Genomic DNA, 12,152 nt, shown 5'->3' on the forward strand with positions numbered 1-12,152 from the left:
ATGCCTTCCTTCAGTCCTTGTCCTGTCCTGTTTGCACCAAAACACTTATTTTTTCATTTGAAATACCTTAGAGGCCCAATCACAACATTGTATATAAAATAAAACTTATGAAAACAAGAAAACAAATGACCATACAATGTACATAAAATTTGAACACTATGTATGGTGCAATACATAATGCACATCTAATACAGTAAAACCTCGTTAATTCAGTCACTGGAACTGTGAAAAATCTTCAAATTAAGTGGGTTTTCGAATTAAAAAGCATACAAAAGTCGGGATGCGAGGAACATGGAATTACTGAAATAATCAGAGTTTGCTATGGCTGTTAGTTTGGGGCTCCTAGGGCTATGTATTCCAGCAATACGCGGTCCCCATTTTGCAACAAACCTGGGGAAACAGCGGGCCTCACTGCTGCCAGCGCAATGAAAAGAAAAAAGAAAAGAAAAAAAGTCCCGTGGTCAGCTGATATGTGCGCCTGCGGAAAAGAAGTCATGCTTCACTGCAGCACATTGGTGACACGTGGGCAGCATGTTATCTGCTCTTTGTGGCGTCAGCGCGTCATGAGGCGACCATTCGCCCATTCTTTATGGCAAAATAAAGAATTTAACAGTGGTCAGTGCGATGGAATTCGCGATGTGTTCTGCCTGAAAAACATGATCATTCATATTTGCGAACTGAGTTTTCTACGGCATTGCAGGCAAGAACTCCGCCAGCAGTGCAAGTACGCGAATTTCCGGAGCAACCACCAATAGGAGGTTCACATACATCATGAATTCCGTCACACTGTCCTTCACTATTGTTTCTTTTCTCATCAAGAACGGGTAAATCATGACGCGCGGACGTTGCGAGAAGCATGCGACATGCTGCCCGCGTGTCACCGCTGTGTTGCACGTCTAAAGTACGTCTGTTCCGCAGGCCCTATCTCAGGTGACCAGAAAACCGTTTTGTCCTTTCTTCCTTTCTTTCCTTTTTTTGCGCCGGCTGGAGCGAGGCTCAGGTGCTTCACCTGTCACTCATTAATATTGCTACATTTCATTGCCTTGTGGCTCCTAAGGGCAGTCCTTTCCACAAACATGCGGCGAAATTGGGATCGGGAATTGGCACATGGCACTCAAAGTGTTCGAATTAACCGGGCTGGTGCTGACCGCCCGGTTAATTGGGAAATACGGGCCAGTGGAAATCCTTCGGAATTAAGCGGTATTTTGAAATAACCCAGTTCGGATTAATGAGGTCTTACTGTACATACATAATTATACGTTCACGACGAATTAACTAGCCTGTTCAAAGATTCCTGCGTGAGCTTTAAAGAACACGTGCTTCCCTGCTTTCAGCTTGTCTTCCCGGCGCTAGACCTGCTGAGGCTCGCATTCAGAAACCCTTTGGTGAGCAGCCGCATGCACCGGTCAAGTGGGGCAAAGCTGTGCGACCGTCTGCTAAGCCTGCTGGTGCCCACAAGCCTCAACACATCTGTCAACCAGATGCTCGTCTTGCGGTGCCTTTCGAACATGTTCCTCACCCCGAGTGGTGAGGTACTCGTTCTCCAGGAGCGACGCAAGATAATGACCATACTCCACCAGCACGCTACTCTTGAAGGCAGCAAGAACACTCAGATCGCGATGGCAACATTCCTCCTCAACTTTGCTGTGGCCCACCAAAATGAAGGAGCCCAATGCAATCCGAATGCCGTGGAACAGATGTCAGAGATTCTGACCAAGATTGTGATTTAACTGCCGTGATGAGAGAAAGTGAAGCACAGTTTCTGCTGCTCATAGCAGCAGGTACCCTGTGCCACGTTCCAGGAACGGGCACGACTGAGATTAGAGAGTTAGCAGTGGCCCTGGAACTCCACGAATAGCAGAGAATTGGGCAGGCACTGACGGCTGCCCACTCAAAATGACACTCTGTAAGTATTAGTGAATGACGTTCTTTTTTCTTTTCTAATTACGTTACCCTCCCTGTAAGGCCCCTCGCAAGAGAGTTGACAGTATTGTTAAGTAAATAAAATAAATGTTATTAGCATTCCAGAAACCTCGTACAGCCTGTCTGGTGCCAGGGAAATGCTTATTTCAAAGAAAATCACCGTCTTAGTTGTCCATGTGCCGTTAGGGCAATTCAAACCGCCTGCCTCTGAGAACTGCCTTCTGACGTTGCATTCAACATGCCGCACTGCCCAATGGCCAGCACAGTGGAGCAAGGGGCTTTAGCGGAGAACAGCCCGGCGAAAACATACTCTTGTGTCGCTCTCAAGGGTAACGTCAACCTCTTCTCTGTCAAAATAAAACTGCACTGCAAAATTTTTGTTTTATTCCGTCTTGTAATGCAATAAATGCTCTTTTTTTGTGATGGGTAGTTTCCCCACTACGTCATCGGGCTTGTGCTCCATAATGTTTGACTGGTGGCGCACATTGTGTCCTACATTTACCTTAATTTTTGAAGTACCAAAGCACTGCTGTGTAAAATATTGACGTTTTAGACATTCTCAAGCATTGACTGTGACATAAAATGTGATTTGCCATTAGCGTCCCTTTGAGGGGGGGGGGTACTTTATCTACTGCAGCTGACCTGACCTTGTTTCTTTGGGTGTGCCAACAGATGCGGAGAACGAACCAAGCGTTATGCCTGTCGACGGCCAATTCTTTCCCCAGACATCGTTTGTCCGTTTCGATGCCGCGAACACTCAGGGAATGCTGACGAAGATGCGGGAATTCAACAGTCAAGTCCCCCCTGCTGACAGTGTTGATGACGAAGACTTGGTTCAGCTAATGGAGCTGGCGAGTGCATCGGGAGCACCCAGCGATTGCCAGGTGGCCACTATTGAAAGGGTACTTCAGGGGCCGGAAGGTATGCAAGGCTTCTACAGTTCTTTCTCTGCTTGCTGAGGTTTCTTTTACGGCAAAGCTGTTTTAGTATACTGCGTGCTGTCGCCATCCTTGTGGCCGTAGTAGCAGTAGTAGTAGCAGTGGTAGTAGTAGTAGTAGTAGTACTAGTGCAGTCGACGACAGATTTCCTGGACCCCCAAGGGACCGTTAAAACATCCGGAAATTCAGGCAGTCCGGAAAAAAGAATGCATGCGAAAACGCACCTTTTCATAAGCATTTTTTCTCACGGAGAGGGTCACGGCCAGAGTACCTGATTTCCATTGCAATTCAGCGAATGCATCGTTTAGGTGGCTCTGAGCCATGAAAAGATGAGACAGCCCTACGGGGGCCCCAAGCTCTTGTGTTCTGTTCAACTTGGTACTCCAGCCAGGGAACCTAAGAACGTGGGAGAATACCAAAGGACGCAATGGCTTGGGAGTCCCAGTAGTAAATCCCCCAACTCATATTGTTGCTTTATTTGGTGATAAAGCCGGCACTTTCCCAGCCACAGATTGGGGTTGAGGGAAATAACGGCTTTATACACTGACCTTTATTTTTCGCTTATCTCGCTCCCTCCCTCCGTATCCTCACGGTTTGCTTGGAGTCTTTGCGCCAGGAAGCGCCTCTTTTTGCTTTCTCCCGTTCATCTGAATGCCCCCATGCCCCACCAAGATTGCAATGTTCGTTGTGCAGGATCGCCAGCATTGTCGGTCACTGTGAAAGTTGGTCTTAACAGGAAAGACATGTTAGGCGGTTCATCTTAAGCGGATTTTTTTTTTTGCATCGAATCTATGGGAAACCAAACAAACGTTCCTGTGTTGTTCGGCATAAGCGAGAATCACAGCAGTCGGGCTTTTAAGTTGTGAAGGAGTATCTTTAGATGGACCAACTGGTCACAGTGTACTCTGATGCTTAGATGGAATTCTCTGTACAAGAAAGGAAAGGTTGGAGTGCATCTCACAGGCTTTACATCAAGTGGCATTTAGCAAACGTTGTGAGAATTACTATGACAAGTATTACTGACACTTGATTTTGCCAAGGTAATACCCCTAATAATGTGGCTGCGAACCATAAAACAAACTTACAGACCTTACCCCATGTCGGATCATACTGTGGGGAAACCAGCTAAGTGTTCTAATGTAAACAAGACCAAGGACCAATTTGCAAAACAGGAGTAAGGCTTCTGCATGCCTTCCTTCAGTCCTTGTCCTGTCCTGTTTGCACCAAAAGACTTATTTTTTTATTTGAAATACCTTAGAGGCCCAATCACAACGTTGTATATAAAACAAAAATTATGAAAACAAGAAAACAAAAGACCATACAATGTACATAAAATTTGAACACAATGTATGGTGCAATGCATAATGCACATCTAATACAGTAAAACCTCGTTAATTCAAAGTCACTGGAACTGTAAAAAATCTTCAAATTAAGTGGGTTTTCGAATTAAAAAACGTACAAAAGTCGGGATGCGAGGAACTTGGATTTACTGAAATAATCAGAGTTTGTTATGTTTGTTAGTTTGGGGCTCCTAGGGCTATGTTTTCCAGCAATACGCTGTCCCAATTTTGCCACAAACCTGGGGAAACAGCGGGCCTCACTGCTGCCAGCGCAAAGAAAAGAAAAAAGAAAAGAAAAAAAGTCCCGTGATCAGCTGAAATGTGCTCCCGCGGAAAAGAAGCCATGCTTCACTGCAGCACATTGGTGACACGTGGGCAGCATGTCATCTGCTCTTTGTGGCGTCAGCGCGTCATGATGCGACCATTCGCCCATTCTTTATGGAAAAATAAAGAATTTAACAGTGGTCAGTGCGATGGTATTCGGGATGTGTTCTGCCTGAAAAACATGATCATTCATGTTTGCGAACTGAGTTTTCTACGGCATTGTAGGCAAGAACTCCGCCAGCAGTGCAAGTACGCGAATTCCGGAGCAACCACCAATAGGAGGTTCACATACATCATGAATTCCGTCACACTGTCCTTCACTATTGTTCTTTTCTCATCAAGAACGGGTAAATCATGACGCGCGGACGTTGCGAGAAGCATGCGACATGCTGCCCGCGTGTCACCGCTGTGTTGCACGTCTAAAGTACGTCTGTTCCGCAGGCCCTATCTCAGGTGACCAGAAAACCGTTTTGTCCTTTCTTCCTTTCTTTCCTTTTTTTGCGCCGGCTGGAGCGAGGCTCAGGTGCTTCACCTGTCACTCATTAATATTGCTACATTTCATTGCCTTGTGGCTCCTAAGGGCAGTCCTTTCCACAAACATGCGGCGAAATTGGGATCGGGAATTGGCACATGGCACTCAAAGTGTTCGAATTAACCGGGCTGGTGCTGACCGCCCGGTTAATTGGGAAATACGGGCCAGCGGAAATCCTTCGGATTAAGCGGTATTTCGAAATAACCCAGTTCGGATTAATGAGGTCTTACTGTACATACATAATTATACGTTCACGACGAATTAACTAGCATGTTGAAAGATTCCTGCGTGAGCTTTAAAGAACACAGTGCTTCCCTGCTTTCAGCTTAGTCTTCCCGGCGCTAGACCTGCTGAGGCTCGCATTCAGAAACCCTTTGGTAAGCAGCCGCATGCACCGGTCAAGTGGGGCAAAGCTGTGCGACCGTCTGCTAAGCCTGCTGGTGCCCACAAGCCTCAACACATCTGTCAACCAGATGCTCGTCTTGCGGTGCCTTTCGAACATGTTCCTCACCCCGAGTGGTGAGGCACTCGTTCTCCAGGAGCGACGCAAGATAATGACCATACTCCACCAGCACGCTACTCTTGAAGGCAGCAAGAACACTCAGATCGCGATGGCAACATTGCTGCTCAACTTTGCTGTGGCCCACCAAAATGAAGGAGCCCAATGCAATCCGAATGCCGTGGAACAGATGTCAGAGATTCTGACCACGATGGTGGCTTTAACTGCCGTGATGAGAGAAAGTGAAGCACAGTTTCTGCTGCTCATAGAAGCAGGTACCCTGTGCCACGTTCTAGGAACGGGCACGACTGAGATTAGAGAGTTAGCAGTGGCCCTGGAAATGCCACGAATAGCAGAGAATTGGGCAGGCACTGACGGCTGCCCAGTCAAAGTGAAACTCTGTAAGTATTAGTGTATGACGTTCTTTTTTCTTTTATAATTACGTTACCCTCCCTGTAAGGCCCCTCGCAAGAGAGTTGACAGTATTGTTAAGTAAATAAAATAAATAAATGTTATTAGCATTCCAGAAACCTCGTACAGCCTGTCTGGTGCCAGGGAAATGCTTATTTGAAAGAAAATCACCGTCTTAGTTGTCCATGTGCCGTTAGGGCAATTCAAACCGCCTGCCCCTGAGAACTGCCTTCTGACGTTGCATTGAACATGCCGCACTGCCCAATGGCCAGCACAGTGGCGCAAGGGGCTTTAGCGGAGAACAGCCCGGCGAAAACATACTCTTGTGTCGCTCTCAAGGGTAACGTCAACCTCTTCTCTGTCGAAATAAAACTGCACTGCAAAATGTTTGTTTTATTCTGTCTTGTAATGCAATAAATGCTCTTTTTTTTTGTGATGGGTAGTTTCCCCACTACGTCATTGGGCTTGTGCTCCATAATGTTTGACTGGTGGCGAAAATTGTGTCGTACATTTACCTTAATTTTTCAATTACAAAAGCACTGCTGTGTAAAATATTGACGTTTTAGGCATTCTCAAACATTGACTGTGACATAAAATGTGATTTGCCATTAGCGTCCCTTTGAGGGGGGGGGGGGTGTACTTTACATACCATTCTACTACAGCTGACCTGACCTTGTTTCTTTGGGTGTGCCAACAGATGCGGAGAACGAACCAAGCGTCATGCCTGTCGACGGCCAATTCTTTCCCCAGACATCGTTTGTCCGTTTCGATGCCGCGAACACTCAGGGAATGCGGACGAAGATGCGGGAGTTCAACAGTCAAGTCCCTGCTGCTGACAGGGTTGATGACGAAGACTTGGTTCAGCTAATGGAGCTCGCGAGTGCATCGGGAGCACCCAGCGATTGCCAGGTGGCCACTATTGAAAGGGTACTTCAGTGGCCGGAAGGTATGCAAGGCTTCTACAGTGATTTCTCTGCTTGCTGGGGTTTCTTTTACGGCAAAGCTGTTTTAGTATACTGCGTGCTGTCGCCATCCTTGTGGTCGTAGTAGCAGTAGTAGTAGCAGTAGTAGTAGTAGTAGTAGTACTAGTGCAGTCGACGACAGATTTCCTGGACTTCCAAGGGACCGTTAAAACATCCGGAAATTCAGGCAGTCCGGAAAAAAGAATGCATGCGAAAACGCACCTTTTCATAGGCATTTTTTCTCACGGAGAGGGTCACGGCCAGAGTACCTGATTTCCATTGCAATTCAGCGAATGCATCGTTTAGGTGGCTCTGAGCCGTGAAAAGATGAGATAGCCCTACGGGGGCCCCAAGCTCTTGTGTTCTGTTCAACTTGGTACTCCAGCCAGGGAACCTAAGAACGTGGGACAATACCAAAGGACGCAATGGCTTGGGAGTCCCAGTAGTAAATCCGCGAACTCATATTGTTGCTTTCTTTGGTGATAAAGCCGGAACTTTCCCAGCCACAGATTGGGGTTGAGGGAAATAACGGCTTTATACACTGACCTTTATTTTTCGCTTATCTCGCTCCCTCCCTCCGTATCATCACGGTTTGCTTGGAGTCTTTGCGCCAGGAAGCGCCTCTTTTTGCTTTCTCCCGTTCATCTGAATGCCCCATACCCACCAAGATTGCAATGTTCGTTGTGCAGGATCGCCAGCATTGTCGGTCACTGTGAAAGTTTGTCTTAACAGGAAAGACATGTTAGGCGGTTCATCTTAAGCGGATTTTTTTTTTTTTGCATCGAGTCTATGGGAAACCAAACAAACGTTCCTGTATTGTTCGGCATAAGCGAGAATCACAGCAGTCAGGCTTTTAAGTTGTGAAGGAGTATCTTTAGATGGACCAACTGGTCACAGTGTACTCTGATGCTTAGATGGAATTCTCTGTACAAGAAAGGAAAGGTTGGAGTGCATCTCACAGGCTTCACATCAAGTGGCATTTAGCAAACGTTGTGAAAATTACTATGACATGTATTACTGACACTTGATTTTGCCATGGTAATGCCCCTAATAATGTGGCTGCGAACCATAAAACAAACTTACAGACCTTAAGCCATGTCGCATCCTACTGTGGGCAAAACAGCTAAGTGTTCTAATGTAAACAAGACCAAGGACCAATTTGCAAAACAGGAGTAAGGCTTCTGCATGCCTTCCTTCAGTCCTAGTCCTGTCCTGTTTGCACCAAAACACTTATTTTTTTTTAATACCTTAGACGCCTAATCACAACAATGTATATAAAATAAAAATTATGAAAACAAGAAAACAAAAGACCATACAATGTACATAAAATTTGAACACAATGTATGGTGCAATGCATAATGCACATCTAATACAGTAAAACCTCGTTAATTCAAAGTCACTGGAACTGTAAAAAAATCTTCAAATTAAGTGGGTTTTCGAATTAAAAAACATACAAAAGTCGGGATGCGAGGAACTTGGATTTACTGAAATAATCACGGTTTCTTATGTTTGTTAGTTTGGGGCTCCTAGGGCTATGTTTTCCAGCAATACGCTGTCCCAATTTTGCCACAAACCTGGGGAAACAGCGGGCCTCACTGCTGCCAGCGCAAAGAAAAGAAACAAGAAAAGAAAAAAAGTCCCGTGATCAGCTGAAATGTGCTCCCGCGGAAAAGAAGCCATGCTTCACTGCAGCACATTGGTGACACGTGGGCAGCATATCATCTGCTCTTTGTGGCGTCAGCGCGTCATGATGCGACCATCCGCCCATTCTTTATGGCAAAATAAAGAATTTAACAGTGGTCAGTGCGATGGTATTCGGGATGTGTTCTGGCTGAAAAACATGATCATTCATGTTTGCGAACTGAGTTTTCTAAGGCATTGTAGGCAAGAACTCCGCCAGCAGTGCAAGTACGCGAATTTCCGGAGCAACCACCAATAGAAGATTCACATACATCGTGAATTCCATCAGACTGTCCTTCATTATGTTCTTTTCTCATCAAGAACGGGTAAATCATGACGCGCGGACGTTGCGAGAAGCATGCGACATGCTACCCGCCTGTCACCGCTGTGTCGCACGTCTAAAGTACGTCTTTTCCGCAGGCGCATATTGCAGGTGACCAGAAAACCGTTTTGTCCTTTCTTCCTTTCTTTCCTTTTTTTTGCGCCAGCAAGAGCGAGGCTCGGGTGCTTCACCTGTCACTCATTAGTATTGCTACACTGCATTGCCTTGTGGCTCCTAAGGGCAGTCCTTTCCACAAACATGCGGCGAAATCGGGATCGGGAATTGGCACATGGCACTCAAAGTGTTCGAATTAACCGGGCTGGTGCTGACCGCCCAATTAATGGCGAAATACGGGACAGCGGAAATCCTTCGGATTTAACGGGATTTCGAAATAACCGAGTTCAGATTAATGAGGGCTTACTGTACATACATAATTATACCTTCACGACGAATTAACTAGGCTGTTCAAAGATTTCTGCGTGAGCTTTAAAGGACACATGCTTCCCTGCTTTCAGCTTACATCTTCCCGGCGCTAGACCTGCTGAGGCTCGCATTCAGAAACCCTTTGGTGAGCAGCCGCATGTACCGTTCAAGTGGGGCAAAGCTGTGTGACCGTCTGATAAGCCTGCTGGTGCCAACAAGCCACAACACATCTGTGAACCAGATGCTCGTCTTGCGTTGCCTTTCCAACATGTTCCTCACCCCGAGTGGTGAGTCACTCCTTCCCCAGGAGCGACGCAAGATTATGACTATTCTCCACCACTGCCCTTCAAGGCAGCAAGAACACTCAAATCGCCATGGCGACATTGCTGCTCAACTTTGCTGCGGCCCACCGAAATGAAAGAGCACAGTGCAATCCAAATGCCGTAGAACAGATATCAGAGATTCTGACCACGATGGTGGCTTTCACTGCCGTGACGACAGACAGTGAAGCACAGTTTCTGGCTGCTGCAGAAGGTACCCTGTGCCACATTCTAGGAACGGGCACGACTGAGATTAGAGAGTTAGCAGTGGCCCTGGAAATGCCACGAATAGCAGATAATTGGGCAGGCACTGACGGCTGCCCAGTCAAAGTGAAACTCTGTAAGTATTAGTGTATGACGTTCTTTTTTCTTTTATAATTACGTTACCCTCCCTGTAAGGCCCCTCGCAAGAGAGTTGACAGTATTGTTAAGTAAATAAAATAAATAAATGTTATTAGCATTCCAGAAACCTCGTACAGCCTGTCTGGTGCCAGGGAAATGCTTATTTGAAAGAAAATCACCGTCTTAGTTGTCCATGTGCCGTTAGGGCAATTCAAACCGCCTGCCCCTGAGAACTGCCTTCTGGCGTTGCATTCACCATGCCGCACAGCCCAATGGCCAGCACAGTGGCGCAAGGGGCTTTAGCGGAGAACAGCCCGGCGAAAACATACTCTTGTGTCGCTCTCAAGGGTAACGTCAAGCTCTTCTCTGTCGAAATAAAACTGCACTGCAAAATGTTTGTTTTATTCTGTCTTGTAATGCAATAAATGCTCTTTTTTTGTGATGGGTAGTTTCCCCACTACGTCATCGGGCTTGTGCTCCATAATGTTTGACTGGCGGCGCAAATTGTGTCGTACATTTACCTTAATTTTAATATTACCAAAGCACTGCTGTGTAAAATATTGACGTTTTAGACATTCTCAAACATTGACTGTGACATCAAAAATGTGATTTGCCATTAGCGTCCCTTTGAGGGGGGGGGGTGTACTTTACATACCATTCTACTACAGCTGACCTGGCCTTGTTTCTTTGGGTGTGCCAACAGATGCGGAGAACGAACCAAGCGTCATGCCTGTCGACGGCCAGTTCTTTTCCCAGACATCGTTTGTCCGTTTTGATGCCGCGAACACTCAGGGAATGCTGACGAAGATGCGGGAATTCAACAGTCAAGTCCCTGCTGCTGACAGGGTTGATGACGAAGACTTGGTTCAGCTAATGGAGCTCGCGAGTGCATCGGGAGCACCCAGCGATTGCCAGGTGGCCACTATTGAAAGGGTACTTCATTGGCCGGAAGGTATGCAAGGCTTCTACAGTGCTTTCTGTGCTTGCTGAGGTTTCTTTTACGGCAAAGCTGTTTTAGTATACTGCGTGCTGTCGCCATCCTTGTGGTCGTAGTAGCAGTAGTAGTAGCAGTAGTAGTAGAAGTAGTAGTACTAGTGCAGTCGACGACAGATTTCCTGGACTTCGAAGGGACCGTTAAAACATCCGGAAATTCAGGCAGTCCGGAAAAAAGAATGCATGCGAAAACGGACCTTTTCATAGGCATTTTTTTCTCACGGAGAGGGTCACGGCCAGAGTACCTGATTTCCATTGCAATTCAGCGAATGCATCGTTTAGGTGGCTCTGAGCCGTGAAAAGATGAGATAGCCCTACGGGGGCCCCAAGCTCTTGTGTTCTGTTCAACTTGGTACTCCAGCCAGGGAACCTAAGAACGTGGGAGAATACCAAAGGACGCAATGGCTTGGGAGTCCCAGTAGTAAATCCCCCAACTCATATTGTTGCTTTCTTTGGTGATAAAGCCGGCACTTTCCCAGCCACAGATTGGGGTTGAGGGAAATAACGGCTTTATACACTGACCTTTATTTTTCGCTTATCTCGCTCCCTCCCTCCGTATCCTCACGGTTTGCTTGGAGTCTTTGCGCCAGGAAGCGCCTCTTTTTGCTTTCTCCCGTTCATCTGAATGCCCCATACTCACCAAGATTGCAATGTTCGTTGTGCAGGATCGCCAGCATTGTCGGTCACTGTGAAAGTTGGTCTTAACAGGTAAGACATGTTAGGCGGTTCATCTTAAGCGGATTTTTTTTTTTTGCATCGAGTCTATGGGAAACCAAACAAACGTTCCTGTATTGTTCGGCATAAGCGAGAATCACAGCAGTCAGGCTTTTAAGTTGTGAAGGAGTATCTTTAGATGGACCAACTGGTCACAGTGTACTCTGATGCTTAGATGGAATTCTCTGTACAAGAAAGGAAAGGTTGGAGTGCATCTCACAGGCTTCACATCAAGTGGCATTTAGCAAACGTTGTGAAAATTACTATGACATGTATTACTGACACTTGATTTTGCCATGGTAATGCCCCTAATAATGTGGCTGCGAACCATAAAACAAACTTACAGACCTTAACCCATGTCGCATCCTACTGTGGGCAAAACAGCTAAGTGTTCTAATGTAAACAAGACCAAGGACCAATTTGCAAAAC

The sequence above is a fragment of the Rhipicephalus sanguineus genome, chromosome 2 (assembly GCF_013339695.2).
Source record: "Rhipicephalus sanguineus isolate Rsan-2018 chromosome 2, BIME_Rsan_1.4, whole genome shotgun sequence".
NCBI lineage: Eukaryota > Metazoa > Arthropoda > Arachnida > Ixodida > Ixodidae > Rhipicephalus > Rhipicephalus sanguineus.